We start from the raw sequence: 14,945 nt of genomic DNA on the forward strand, positions 1-14,945 counted from the left end.
TTAAAAATAGAACTTGGACTAGATAGATAATATTCACGATGGTAATTAAAGGGCGGTTCTATTATATGTTTGTATATTGCTATATAAAATCATTTATAGAGGATCTGTCTGCTCTCCTGACATGTCTGATTTTAGGAAATACTACTATTGCTAAAAATATAACAATTCTGGAGCATTTTTTATAACTATGCATTGTGCCGTTCCTCTGTTACAGCTCTTCAGGAATCGTCTGACAACTAGGCATTACCATTCTCTTTTGTTCCTAAAGAGTTCGGTATTGTCAGAACTCATTGGACGGTGTCAAGATGTGAAGTAGCTCATTGTCATGTTCATATATATACATATCTATCTATATGTGGAAAGCGGCCAAAGTATCACAAAATTTCTCTGTATCAATATATATAGATGTATAATCAACATCACTCCGCACAGAGAACTAAATGATCCTGAAGTCTTTCTTTTCTTCTTAGTTCCTATGACTCCTAGTATCTTTTCTATCTGCTATTCGGAGCTTGTATGTGTTCTTTCTTGTAATATATTATTGTATTATCCATTCCAATGAATTTCACCATGGTAGGACTATTAAATGATTAGCTTATCTAAGTATATACAGATGTAGCAGAGTTAACCCAAGCTTCTATATGCAAAAAGAGAAAGACATGGCCCGCACATCCCAATCTTATACATTGATCTAGCGCTTTTCAACAAATTCTACAATACTGAACATGAGGTTCTTAGTCTACATATTGATCAAGGTGTATAAGCCCACTAGCTACTTCACTGAACCCGAGCTTCTGCAATTGGCTAAACTGCTGCTGTGCGATATCTTATCAGAAAAGACAATTATTAATATATATATATATATTTATAGAACTCTACAGCAAACTATAGACTTTTGTTGAATGCAGCCTGTAGTCTGTGAACATGGTCAATAGACCTTTAGGAAATCTACAGTCAAATAGCATTGTTGGAAAGTCGGAGTGATTCTGCGGTTCTTTATCTCGTATAATAATTTATAATAATATACTTCTGTCATTCATATTGTATTGTAGCCAAGGAAGACTTGTAAAGAGGCCAGCTGAATTATGGCCGATAGGAATGGAAGGATATGCTAAGCTATAGCATGTGTAACTGGACAGATGAGGATACCGGACACAGGCAGTTAAGGGGTTAAGAGGCCAGTGATAGGAGTGTGCTAGAGATGTATTTGAAGGCTTGCAGTGCTGGGTTCAGAGCACCTCCCTTCCTTCCCCTTCAGCCCTGGGTGTTACTGCCTGTTGTTTTTGTTGCATTTTTAAGGTGGAGTGCTTTTAAGCAGCTGTGCCAGATGCACACCTCTCCCTCCCAGAAACCCCAAAACAAGTATGTGGTCCCTCCCGTCCCTCCTCGCTCCTGTGGTTAGCCGTGTCTCTGCCCAGCTGTGTACTTAGGCAGGAGAAAGGGGAACTGGCATGAGACCCGGTAAAGTAAAATATTGTGCGAGAGATCACCCAAATACTTGTATCCGTCCTGCTACTCCTACAGTAGACCAGTGAGATGTACTAGAAAGAAAGAAAGAAAGAAAGAAAGAAAGAAAGAAAGAAAGAAAGAAAGAAAGAAAGAAAGAAAGAAAGAAAGAAAGAAAGAAATTAGATAAATTGTATAGAATTAAGATAGATAGAAAAGATAGATATAAATATGAGATAAACTGGATAGGTAGATGTACGATAGATACAATAGACAGATAGATATAAGATAGATAGATAGATAGATAGATAGATAGATAGATAGGAGATAGATAGATAGATAGATAGATAGGAGATAGATAGATAGATAGATAGATAGATAGATAGATAGATAGGAGATAGATAGATAGATAGATAGATAGATAGGAGATAGATAGATAGATAGATAGATAGATAGATAGATAGATAGATAGGAGATAGATAGATAGATAGATAGATAGATAGATAGGAGATAGATAGATAGATAGATAGATAGATAGATAGATAGATAGATAGATAGATAGATAGGAGATAGATAGATAGATAATACATAGATAGATAGATAGATAGATAGATAGATAGATAGATAGGAGATAGATAGATAGATAGATAATACATAGATAGATAGATAGATAGATAGATAGATAATACATAGATAGATAGATAGATAGATAGATAGATAGATAGATAGATAGATAATATATAGATAGATAGATAGATGACTAGATAGATAGATAGATAGATAGATAGATAGATAGATAGATAGAAGTTCCGAGCAGGACTGTAACAATTATCCGTGGGCTGCGTACAAAGCTTAAGAATCCAGGAAGAGTCCTTTTTAGAATATAAAAAATAGGCGGCACTCCAAAAAGTTGCGAAGTAAGAAAGTGTGGGTTTATCCCACATACAATGTTTAGGTTCTTTTTGTGATGACCGAAACCTGTAATAAGCCCACACTATCTTTCTTCTTTGCAACTTTTTGGAGTTCTGCCAAACAGAAAGAAATGAAGAGAGATTTTGCACCAGTTTTGCTGACAGCGGAGTATGAGCCTATTGTCACTTTGTGCTCGGTGATTCTGGACATACTACCGCACTCCGTGACATATACTACTGCATATTCTGTAATACACAATTATATACACGTCTGCACAAATACCCATAGTAGCAGAGGAACTAAATGTGACATTGCAGGATTGTAGATTACAACTCATTTATCATAGTTCAGTTTATCACAATAATGCTTGGGCTGAATTCACACACAGCATGGTTTATTCAGCGGTACTTTTGTTCAGTTTAGTAAAAAGAGCATCAGCCAGATGTTTGCTGTTTGTTAGAAAATATAACGTTCTCAACTTTGGCCCATAGTTATTCATATTTGCTTAATGTGTACCAATGATATTGGGTGGCTGGCGACAATTCAACCTAATTTTTTTTTAAATGCACAACTCTTCTGGAGCCTTGGGAATTTCATTATATGCTTGCTATAATGCATTTGCACTACAATTTTGCTGAATTACCTATAAAAGTGTCGTAGGCTAAGGTCCCACTTAGCAAAACACAGCAAAAAATCACAGTGGAAAGAAACGTGGTTTCCTCCCACACTCCAAAGACATACTGATAGGGAATGTAGAATGTGAGCCCTATATGGGACAGTGACTGTCAATTACTGTAAAGCGCTGCGGAATATGATGGCGCTATATAAGTAAGCATAATAAATAAACAATTGCGTTTTTTTTTCCATAGCGATTTTCATTGCATTTTTGCACAATTTTCCTCTGTGGACTTTCTGCCCCTATTATACCTGTACGGAAAACGTCAGTGTTTCCACAGGTATAATTGACTGCAATTTTCAAAAAGGCTTCAAATTTTTGTGGATAGAATGTGGATGTATGGATAGGATTAGCCAGAATTCAACCCACTTTGCAGGTACTACGAAATGAAACAAAGGGGCTCCGGCCTTATGCCCTGTTTACTAGAGATGAGCGAACAGTAAAATGTTCGAGGTTTGATATTCGTTTCGAGTAGCCCCTCAATATTCGACTATTTGAATCGAATATCAAACCCTATTATAGTCTATGGGGGGAAAATGCTCGTTTCAGGGGTAGGCAGCGTTCGATCAAATTACATTTACCAAGTCCACGAGTGAGGGTCGGGCTGGATCCTCCGAGAAGTCTTCTCCGTGCAGCGTCCCTGCGGCGTCTTCCGGCTCTGAATTCACTCTGCCAGGCATCGCACCTGGGCAGAGCCAACTGCGCATGTCCGCACTACAAGCAGACATGCGCAGTCGGCTCTGCCCAGGCCCGATGCCTGGCAGAGTGAATGAAGAGCTGGAAGACGCCGCGGGGACGCTGCAAGGAGAAGACTTCTAAAGGTAGGAGAAGAACCAGCGTTGATTGGCCGACTGTATAGCATTCGGCCAATCAATGCTGGTTCTGCATCGAACTTTTACATTCGAACAGTGAGTGGTACTCGATCGAGTACGAGTATTTTGAATGCCGTAGTATTTGATCGAATACCTACTCGATCGAGTACTACTCGTTCATCTCTACTGTTTACATCTGCTTTTGTATTCCGTCCGGAGAGAGTCCGCATGGAGACCCCCCGAACGGAATACAAACGCAATTGCAAGCACTGTGCTGTAAAAGCACATGGACTCCACAGACTATAATGGGGTCCGTGTTCTTGCCGCAGATGTAAACCAAACCTAAGGGGGTGTTCACACGTAATAATTTGACACCGAATTTGTCAAGCAGAAGATTTCTGCTCAAGGAATTTGAAGCTGATTTTGATGGTGAATTCGGAGAAGAGTGCCACTGTATTTTGCCTATTTTGGCTTTATTGGGCAGGTCCAAATTTCAAATTCTGTGAACAGATTTTGACAAATTCTGGATTAAATTCGGATTCACTGAAATGAATGGGAGGCAGATTTCAGGTGGATTTTGAGGCAGATTCTGCATCAAATCCAGCCTCAAATTCCTACATGTGAATACCACCTTATCGTGGAAGATTTGCTGCAGTAATTTCAGTTTTCATTCACCTTATGGGTATTTTTTTTACAGCAAGTTCATAAATGTCTGTGAACCCCATGGGGCATTTGCATGATTTTCTACAAGAAATCTGGTTTACATGGAGAAATTTGATGCTGAATTTGACAGACAGAATATTTTGGCTTTCAGGATTTTAGGCTATTTTGAGGCTGATTCTGAGAATCTGCCCCAAAATCTGCCTAATAGTTCATATCAATTGGAGTCTCATCAGAATCTCCCTGAAGAACTAGCATTTCTTTCTCTGCTACTTTTTCATCAGTTTGGGACTGTGAATAGTCACACTACAGTCTTGGAGGAGAAATTAGTATTCCATTTACGAGTTTGCTGGTGTGAGTTACCCTAAATTCACACAAACAAGTTTCACCTGGTAAGCCCGGTACCTGTGATCGCTGGATTTATCAGCCTGAACATCTGCCGGGAGAGGGACCCCTAGCAGTATAGTTATCAATGATGCTAGGAGTCCTTATCTCCCAGGTATGTCCCATACCTCCCAACCGTTCCAATTTCCGTGGGACATTCAAGAATTCGGTGTCCTGTCCCGCGGTCCCAGCTGGTGGTAGGTATGTCCCGGTTTCAACTCTCCGGACGGTGATGAGTTGAACACATAGGCGAGTAAAGCAGGAGCTGTCACAGCTCAGCTCTTGCCTTACCACTGCGCTCCGGCTTCTGCATGTGTAGGCGCGATGTGATGACGTCACATTGGGCCTACAACTATGTGAGTGGAGTGAGAGAGCGGTGGGGGAGCACTGGAAGGTGAGTATAAGTGTTTTTGTGTTAAACATTGAAAACATGTAGGGAGCCTATGAAACTGGTGGCAGATGAAGGGGGGACGGCATGACATTGGGACAGATGAAGGGGGGACGTCATGACACTGGGGCAGATGAGGGGGGAACGGCATAACACTGGGGCAGATGAAGGGGGGACGGCATGAAACTGTGGTCAGAGATGGGGGGACATGAAACTGGGGGCAGATGAAGGGGTTATATGAAACTGGGGGAGAGATGGAGGGAGGACATATAATTTACAGATGACTATAGCAGGATTATACTGTGTGGGGGCACATGAAAAATGAATGAGAATGGGAAGAGTCAACATAAAAGTGGGCGGAGCTAAGTTTGCCACGGCGTGCGCGACACACATATTTTGTCCCTCTTTTGGCTCTTCAAAAGTTGGGAGGTATACTGTCCCATAATTATAAGAGTCCCTCCCGCACCATGATGTTCAGACTAGTAAATCCAGCAAATGCATGGACTGAAATTAATGGGTGAAATTCAGTCGTGGCCCATGTAGAGAGCTGCAGTGAAAAAGCCCTGTGGGAAAAATCGCAGCAGAAACCCATTGCAGTTTTTCCCGCAGAACTTTTCACCGGTATTTTCCTCTGCAGACTTTCTGCTTCCTTTACACCTATACAGAAACCTCCAGTTTTGGAAATCGACGCTTATCTGCTGTGAGTATTTTTCTGCAATGTGTAAATGGAATTGCATGGACAGTAAGGCCTGGTTCGCTTCTGTGTTTGGTATTCCATTCGGGGTATGATTCGTGTGGACAAGGCGCGGAAAGCACAAGGACCCCATTATAGTTTATGGGTTCCGTGTGCTTTGACAACACATTGCTTACAATTGCGATTGTATTCCATCCAGGGGATCTCCATGCGGGTTCTTTCCGGACCAAACCTTAGACCCAGCAGCAGCTTACCCCAGTGATCCAATATACAGAGACCACCTTCTGTAAATTTACAGCAGGGTGTTCTCAAAGGGAGCCTACTACCACCAAAATTGCTTCTAGAGCACTTATATGCTAGTGAACATACCTTTCTTGTGTCAAAGTGCAATCTTGCTGCCACTCCCTGGATGCTCTGAACAGCTCATTTACATATGGATTGAAAGTTGATTTTCTTGTCAGCAAAATTGCACATTGACAAAATGGGTCTGTGCACTACGTCACTAACCGGCCCTACAACAGCAGTGTATACCTGGTTTAGAAGGGATTCTGATAATGGTAGACTCCCTTTAAGTGGTTAACCTGCACAATGTCTTACAAAATCAGGCTTAAACCGTATAAGAAACGTGGCCCGTTGTGTTTTGGTTTGTGGTTTTCATTTGACATTTTTGATCCCAGTGGATTTTTTTTTTTCAAAATGAAGAATTTAGTCATCGATAGTCAACAAATCTCTACAAAAATGTCACTGTCTATGTGGTGTATATGGTCGAGCTATGAGTAAGGGGCCAAATATGTCGTCTCCGAAACGCGTAGGCTAACTCTGTGGGGTTTTTTATCTTGGATCATGGATCCCTGTTACGTGTATTTTTTTATGCTTTTTGATAGGAAGTAAAAGTTAAATTTTATATGGCATGCTGGAATTTTTTACAATTTTGCTGTCTATGTGGTGTATCTTTGTGCTTGGGCAGAGTTCACGGCATGTCATGGGTCTATAAATGACCGTAAAGGGTGTAACTAAAGGCTCACTGGCTCTTATGCAAAAAGCTTCAGCCTGAGCCCCACAACACAACTCACAACCATTAGTTGCATCCCATCCTTTGTTTTTAGCAGCGGTTACTTTTTCCATTCTCTGCTCAATCTGGCCCAGACCACCATGAAGATGTCACAAGCATGTCTGTGCACACAAGCTTCTCTCCATTCCCATCCTCTTTCAGTGCCACAGCCTCCCCCACTGAATCCTTCCTTGACAATATGCTGTTAAAAAACTGCTATTTTGCATGAAAGGGTTAAATTTTCTCCTTTTTGACAGTGGAAGGCTAGAAGCTCACTTCAGCTCATCAGATGGAAATGGATAGGCTCCCAGCCATCAAATGGAAATCAGAAAGGAGATCAAAGAAGTCCACCAAGCCCTAGTGTGTTGATGGTGACCTATGGGCCCACTGATTGCAGATGCAACCATTGCAACCCCTATAGTGGCAGTGCTGACCATACGTGTTCGTTTGACTGATAGCTATTCAAATTTGGGGACAACAAGCCCCTGCCATACTCCTTTTAGTCAACATTCCTGATCCTTCATTCCTCAACATGTTTGGTGGCAACTTGGAATTACCCCATAGATAAGTGGACAAAACTTTCATCTTCTTATGTGCACCGTAAGGGTGCATTCACACTGAGTAAACGCTAGCTTATTTTGTAGAGTAAAATTACACTTGTAAATTTTGCTATCCCATTGACTTCAATGACATTTTACAGGCGTATTTTTACAGGCGTATTTTTTACAGGCGTATTTTTACACTTGTAAAAAAATATCATTGAAGTCAATGGGATAGCAAAATTTACAAGTGTAATTTTACTCTACAAAATAAGCTAGCGTTTACTCAGTGTGAATGCACCCTAAAGCTAAGGCCCCACAAAGCATCCCACAGCAAAAAATCACTGCGGGAAAAACCGTAGCGGACTTTCTGCTTCAAATATACCTGTAGGGAAACCGTCGGGTTTCCGTATCTGCAACGGGTTTGGATATCAAAGTTTTTACGCTGTGTGTAGTTTCCCTCAGTGTAAGAATGGGATTCGTTTCTTTTTCCGTGACGTTTCTGTTTCTGTAATGTTTACACCACATGGGTCCCTGGCCTAAAAAGGTTTTTCACTCCAAAAGACCTGATTCAGCACAAGGCAGAGAAGAAGGAGGTCCACGTGACCTCAAGCGACAGATGGTCCTTGTATGTAGTTCTTAGCTAACCCTAGGTGACTACAGGTGTGTGTGGTGTGTCGTGGCCGTTATAAGAAGCCCAATCATGGATGCTACATTTTGTGGAGGTAGAGACTCAGTAGCGTAACTAGGAATGGTGGGGCCTCATGGCGAACTTTTGACATGGGGCCCCCACTCCCCGACCGACGCCGAAGACCTCGACCGACCCCCTCCTCCGCATTACTGCATGCTCTATTATGTCCCTTAGTGGCCTCTGCACATAGTATTATCACCCATAGTGGCCCCTGCACACAGTATTATCCCCCATAGTGGCCCCTGCACACAGTATTATCCCCCATAGTGGCCCCTGCACACAGTATTATGTCCCATAGTGGCCCCTGCACACAGTATTATGCCCCATAGTGGCCTCTGCACATAGTATTATCACCCATAGTGGCCCCTGCACACAGTATTATCCCCCATAGTGGCCCCTGCACACAGTATTATCCCCATAGTGGCCCCTGCACACAGTATTACCCCCCCCATAGTGGCCCCTGCACACATTATTATGTCCCATAGTGGCCCCTGCACACAGTATTATGTCCCTTAGTGGCTCCTGCACACAGTATTATGTCCCACTGTGGACACCCATAAACAATTATTATACTCTGGGGTATAATAATCGGAGACCCAGGGGAATAAAAACATTTAAAAAAACACTGTTACCTGTTCCCCCGGCTCCACTGCAGTCCTCCGCTGTCGGCCTTCTTCAATGGCGTCGGACGTCACATGACCCGGGACGCAGGCCGGGTTCATGTGACGTCAGAGACGTCAGACAACTAGGCCGAAGCCTGCCCAGAGAGGTAAGTAACACAGTTATTTATGTTTCTTACATCTCCCAGGCCTCCGATCGTTATACTCAGGGGTCTGCAAAGATTATTGTTCTAGATTATAGAGAGAACACATCAGATCTTACATTGAATATAGATAGTGCGAGGAATAGTGTGTTTCAGTGAGAAGCAATACATTAGATTTAATTACAATTTGCAAACAGAGCAAGATGGGTTTTATGGAGAGAGATAGAAGTACAGTACAGTAGTGACACTGTGTCAGGCAGGGCTAGGGGACAACTGTTGCTGTCACTTTGCTGCATTACGACAATGATAAATTCACAAATCTTACTTCCATTCCATCAGCAGCAAGTGATGCACAGAGGCTCATTTTGTTGCATACAGTTCGCTACCCATAATTTTAGTTACAGTATTTTCTGCAGCAAGTCACCATTTCTATACCACAATTGTTCCTACTTAAAGGGTACCGGGGTTGGAAGTTGAAATATCTGCAGGATCTTGCTGAGCAGTCTGTTCTCAGTTTGTAGAAGTCTTCATACATGGTGTCTTATCAGTTATTTTGCCGCTAAAAACTATGGCTGCAGCACATTTTACACTTCTGTCTGAGGCAGGGAGTGTATACACTATATAGAGCACCCCCCCACCCCATTCACTATTTCTACTACTGGTTTGCTTGAATGTGTTTCTGCTAGAAGTAACTGTAAAGTAGCAAACAAATAGCTATGAAAAGCCAAGGACAACAGACTGCAAATCCAGGTTAGAATGCAGCTAAAAAGATCCCTGATACTGAAGAAGAGGGAGCAGAATCAGCAAAGCTCCTTGCTGTATATCACTGACCATAATAACACAAGCAGCTGGCCAGAAGCAGATAGACTTTCCTTACACTTGCTGTGAGTTTTGAGAAGCTGCAGATTCTTTTCTGTGTACAGATCAGGAAAGCTGTGCAAACACACAAAAGCTGAGCGAGATCTACCCCTCCTCTCTACACTTCCTGCATTCCCACCTTGAGCCTATTGGTTTTGGAAGAGGGACTTGCCCTATTAACAAGAAATGAACAGCAAGTTGGTAAGGAGGGGGACACCTAGTGGCAGCAACTTACAGGCAGAAAACAGCAACATTTTTTAATGAAAGCGGATTACATTTTCACATACTCTATTAAATGAGACTAAGTTTTCTGAATGTTAATAACCTTTTAAGCTCAGACTTTTGTTGCATAGAGTGCTACCCAAAATTGCCATATACTGTACAGTACTGTGCAAAAGTTTTAGGCAGATGTGGAAAAAATACTGCAAAGTAAGAATGCTTTCAAAAATAGAAGTGTTAATGGTTGTTTTTTGTCTTTTAACAAAATTAATTGAATGAACAAAAAGAAAATCTAAATCACATCAATATTTGGTGTGACTGCTCTTCGGAGGAGGAGTCCTGAAAGTGATGATATGGCCCCCACTGAGACCTGATCTCAAAATCATATAGTCTGTCTGGGATTGAACAAACCTACATCCATAGAAGATCTGCTCTCTACTTTTTAGTACAGTGGACAGAGCAGAAACTTGTGTGAGCTATAACAAAAATGTACGCCAGTCCCTGGCCAGCATACAATAGATTTGAGTTGAGGTGCACAGAACTCCTGAAATGTCTCACACCCTGCTGATCATCTGTTCTCAGCAGCTGTTACACAGAAAATGGAGAAGGAAGCAGATAGCTGTTCTGTTCTCTGTGTAAAAACCCCACCAGATAATGTGACCTAAGCAGCCACTACAAAGAGAACAGACTGTCTGCTTCCTGCTCCATTCTCTGTGTATCAGCTGCTGGGAACAGTTGATCAAAGAAGGAGCCTGCACAAACCTGATATTAGTGAACTATTTTTAGCTTAGGACACCAATATTTTTAACATTGCTTAAAACTGACATAAGTAACACTGGAAATGTGAATGCACACAGTGATGTCACAGCACAGGGATAATAGTGATATCACAGTGCAGGGATGATGATCACTATGACATCATAGCACAGGAATAATGTGTGCACCAAAACATCACGTGTAACATGACTACATATGAAGAAAGTATTTATAATGATTATATATTATATTATATTATATTGTCCCACTAAACTAATGGTTTAGTTGTTGGCTGCTATGTCTGCTATCCTGTAGTTACACCCATGGCCCCATTGTATTGCTGTTTTGCTTTCCTTTTTAACAAGAGTCTATTCTGCCATATTATTCTGGCTTATAACTTGTATGTTCATTCCCACAAACAATCCCATAGACGACTGATCAACTTCATTTTGCGTATGGCCAGTTTAAGTAGTATAGCCAGACATTGTATTCCAATTATATATGCACCAAGGCATTGTGATCTTACAGGCAATAACATACATGAAACTCCTTATCAAGATGGAACTTACATTTCATCTGCTCCCATGCCAAGGACATGACATGGAGCAGATACAGTGCCCAGGTTCAGTTTGGGAGCCTTCACACGGAGTAAACACGCGTGTATTTTTCAAAATACACGTGTAAAAATAAGACTCCCATTGACTTCAATTATATTTTTTACACATGTAAAAATACGCCTGTAAAATGTCATTGAAGTCAATGGGAGTCTTTATTTTTACACGTGTATTTTGCAAAAATACACACGCGTTTACTCCGTGTGAAGGCTGCAAGAAAAAACACTGCGGGAACGCATTACACATTTTCACAGAAAAGGAGGAATGCTCTGTGGACTTTCTGCTTCTACTTCTAGGAAAACTGCTTGAGTTGCCAAAGGTATAATCGACACGCTGTATTTCCGCTGCGCGTGTTTTTCTGCAATGTGTGGATTCGACTCACTAGAATCTCATCTACTTTGCAGGGACTATAACGGACATACAGACCGCTAAAACAGCGCCTGATGGATGCCATTGACTATAATGGGATCCGTTAGTGTCCAAATGGAGACTTTGACTCAAATGTGACCTACTGGACACTACTCGAGATACTACAGTGATATTATAATGACAATTACAATTATAATAATAATAAATTTTATTTATATAGCGCCAACATATTCCGCAGTGCTGTATAATTTGTAGGGTTCAAATACAGACAGAAAGATACATTACAAGAAAAGTCATTTCACACAATGGGACCGAGGGTCCTGCTCACAAGAGCTTACAATCTATGGCTTACAATCTATGAGGTAGAGGGGGTGACAATGACAAACTCAGCTTCACAGCTCTGCTACTTCGTTTATGTAAAACAGACATTGTTACGAGGGATCATTGCGGCGATAAAGTACGACAAGTCTGTCTTCCTCTTCTCAAGCTTGTATACAAGTTACGCAGTAACTTCCACCAGAGACAGACAAGGCGCAGGCTGTTCTGGGACTTTTAGTTCGGCCCTTTCTCGGTGTCTTTCTTATTCGTGCCAAGGCTGATTTGCATTACTAAGAGTGTGTGGGGTCACAGAGTGATCAGGTCCTGTGTGTGTGTGTGTGTGCGGGGAGGAGGAGGAGGAGGCTGCAGCAGGGGAGAGGCTGAGTGCTCTGTAAATATATATTTATGAAAGTGTCAATGTTGACTGGTCCAAGCCTCCACCCAAATCCACCCTCCACCCTATGGGCAGGAGCTGCCCTGCCCCACCCTGCCTGGTGTGTAAAATGCTGCTGATCAGACCTCCTCCCTCCCTCCCTGAATTCCCATCCCTTAGAGGCTTGTCCCTAACCTTGAGGCTGTAGCAGCCACACACTCATGTGAGACACAGCTGAGCTGAGTGCGCTGTATACACCGCTCATTACTGGAGTAACAGGGACTACTACCTCAACGTACCCTGGACAAGATTCCCCGTGCCCCCTCTAGCCTTGGATCACAGTAAGTTCCCAAATCTTTACGCTCCAGTACACTAGAGCCAATTGCTAGCTTGGTATTTTTTCTACACTTTATGCTGCAGGTGCCCTGGTGACTCTTGGGGTGACCTGGGCACGAGCGATTGTTCGTGATTTTGGGGAATGGGTTTGCCTGCTGGATGTATTTTTTTTTTTTAATTTTTGCTTGTGGATGAAGACGACACTGCTGGGATGATCAGAAGAAGAGCTGAGTTTGTGCTGGCACTGATCACCTGGTTGGCTGTGGTGGGCACCATTCCCAGGACATGCTAAACTTACTGTCAGCTGATTGAGTTCTGGCCGCACATTGGTCTCTACATTTTCCACCGGGCTGTCTTAACAAAAAGGCTGATTGATGGGGACTTTAAAAGAGCACACAGTGGCCCAGGACCCTCTGGAGGGAGGTACAGACGGCCCTTGTCGCTGGTAGCTGTGAGATGATTGGCATTGGTCGGAGACAGTGGCACAGTCAATGATTAGTTTTCTTAAAAAGCAACTCTCCTCTAACACTCCGCACTTTATACTGTGATATTCCAGTGGTGGAAGATCTAGGTGGTCGCACAAGATTTTATGGCACTTTTTGGGGGGCTGGATCCATCTTTTTTTTTTTTGGGGGGGGGGATCCATCCTTAATAAGAGATTTATCCAAACGTTACATTTTATCGGATATCAATAGCAACCGTGTAATATTTTACGGATCTGTGGCTTAATTTTTCTATCTATATACCAAAGCTGGCCTTGGATGTAATGATTTTTTTTCATATGATACGACAACAATGCGCCATTTGTACACGATCGGATAAGCTCAATTTCTTGAATCATTTTTTTACGATTTTTTTGTTATTTAGTGCAATAGTATTTGGTATTTTGATGAGTCGTATGGCATAATATTGAACAGACCGGTTGCGGGTCATCAGAGTATACATAATCACTTGTGTTGTCTCATAGAAGCCATTGTGAACCGGTGAAAAAGTATCCGTCACGACCGTGATTGTACGATTTTCACGATTTGCTTTTGGACACAATTCAGTGTTGTCTCAGCTTGGTTTTCATAAACCACTTCTCACTTTCTACAAACATAATATGCGTCTACCGATGTAGCAGAGCTGAATTTGTCATGGGACTCTTTGGAACTGTATTGTTTGTGCACCGTAATAACTCTTAGTGCTTTGTAAAGCCACAGATGACACACGGCGAGTCGTGCCAAAAGGATAAAGCCAGTTCTGTTGCTTCAAACAAAATCAGCACTGCTACATCTATACATAACTGGTGGAAAAAGCGTGTCGCCATAGGAAAAGCTTCCCTGGAACGTTATCAGCCTAGTCTAATCATGTATACATTTATTAACATGTAGCTCCAGATAGCTGGAGATTATCATGTGTGTACACAGCTGTGGAGAACACTCTTTCTGCCCTGTGTGTTCATAGATTAGGCGTGTGCTTTGTATGTATTGTATAGAATGGTTGTAACTCTAGTGGTCATGCCCCCCCCCTCCCCCCCTCCTCGAATTGGAAACGCTCGTGTGCCCCATCGTGTCCCGGATCGGTATGCTCTTGTTAATGCCTTTACCATCGCAGCACTTTGGAGTTGTTGTCTGTGCGATGTTGTAATGACTAAAAAAAGAAGACTTTGCCCTCGGCCTGCCCTTCACTCTCACATGGGCAGGACAGTGGTGGAAACAGATGTGGCCATAGCCTCCACTCTTTGCGCTTGGTGTATGGGGTTGGCTGGTACAGATAGTACAAGGGCACGGGCTAACGGTTGGTAGCCACTTTATTACACCCCGACAATGGTTGAAGGGTAACTCTACTTTATTGGGGCCAAATGAGTTTTTATGGCTTAGAAAACAGTAGCACAGGAAGGAGAAGAAGCTGGAGAGCAGATCATTATTTTGGCAGGACCTGTGGAAAGTTTGAGCTCCTGTCTTGCAATTTAGAACGGAGATATTTTTTTACATTAAAGTGGTCTTCATTGCTTCATAGTCCAATGTAAATAGGAATGGGTTCTGATCTTGAAAACTCACCGATATAATGTTATAGATCATGTAATAAGCAATGTCCATTACAA

General features: G+C 42.1%; 1 protein-coding gene across 1 annotated transcript in view; it reads left to right on the forward strand.

Moving 5' to 3' along the window:
• The first annotated feature begins 12,666 nt into the window (after positions 1–12,666).
• Positions 12,667–14,945, forward strand: part of KLF3 (KLF transcription factor 3) — a 44,078-nt gene continuing 41,799 nt past the window's right edge. The window contains exon 1 of the mRNA XM_075261363.1: positions 12,667–12,864. The gene's annotated coding sequence lies outside the window, so the exon portion shown is untranslated. The remainder of the gene's footprint in view (positions 12,865–14,945) is intronic.

This window comes from Leptodactylus fuscus, chromosome 1 (genome assembly GCF_031893055.1).
Source record: "Leptodactylus fuscus isolate aLepFus1 chromosome 1, aLepFus1.hap2, whole genome shotgun sequence".
In the NCBI taxonomy this organism is placed as follows: Eukaryota; Metazoa; Chordata; class Amphibia; order Anura; family Leptodactylidae; genus Leptodactylus; species Leptodactylus fuscus.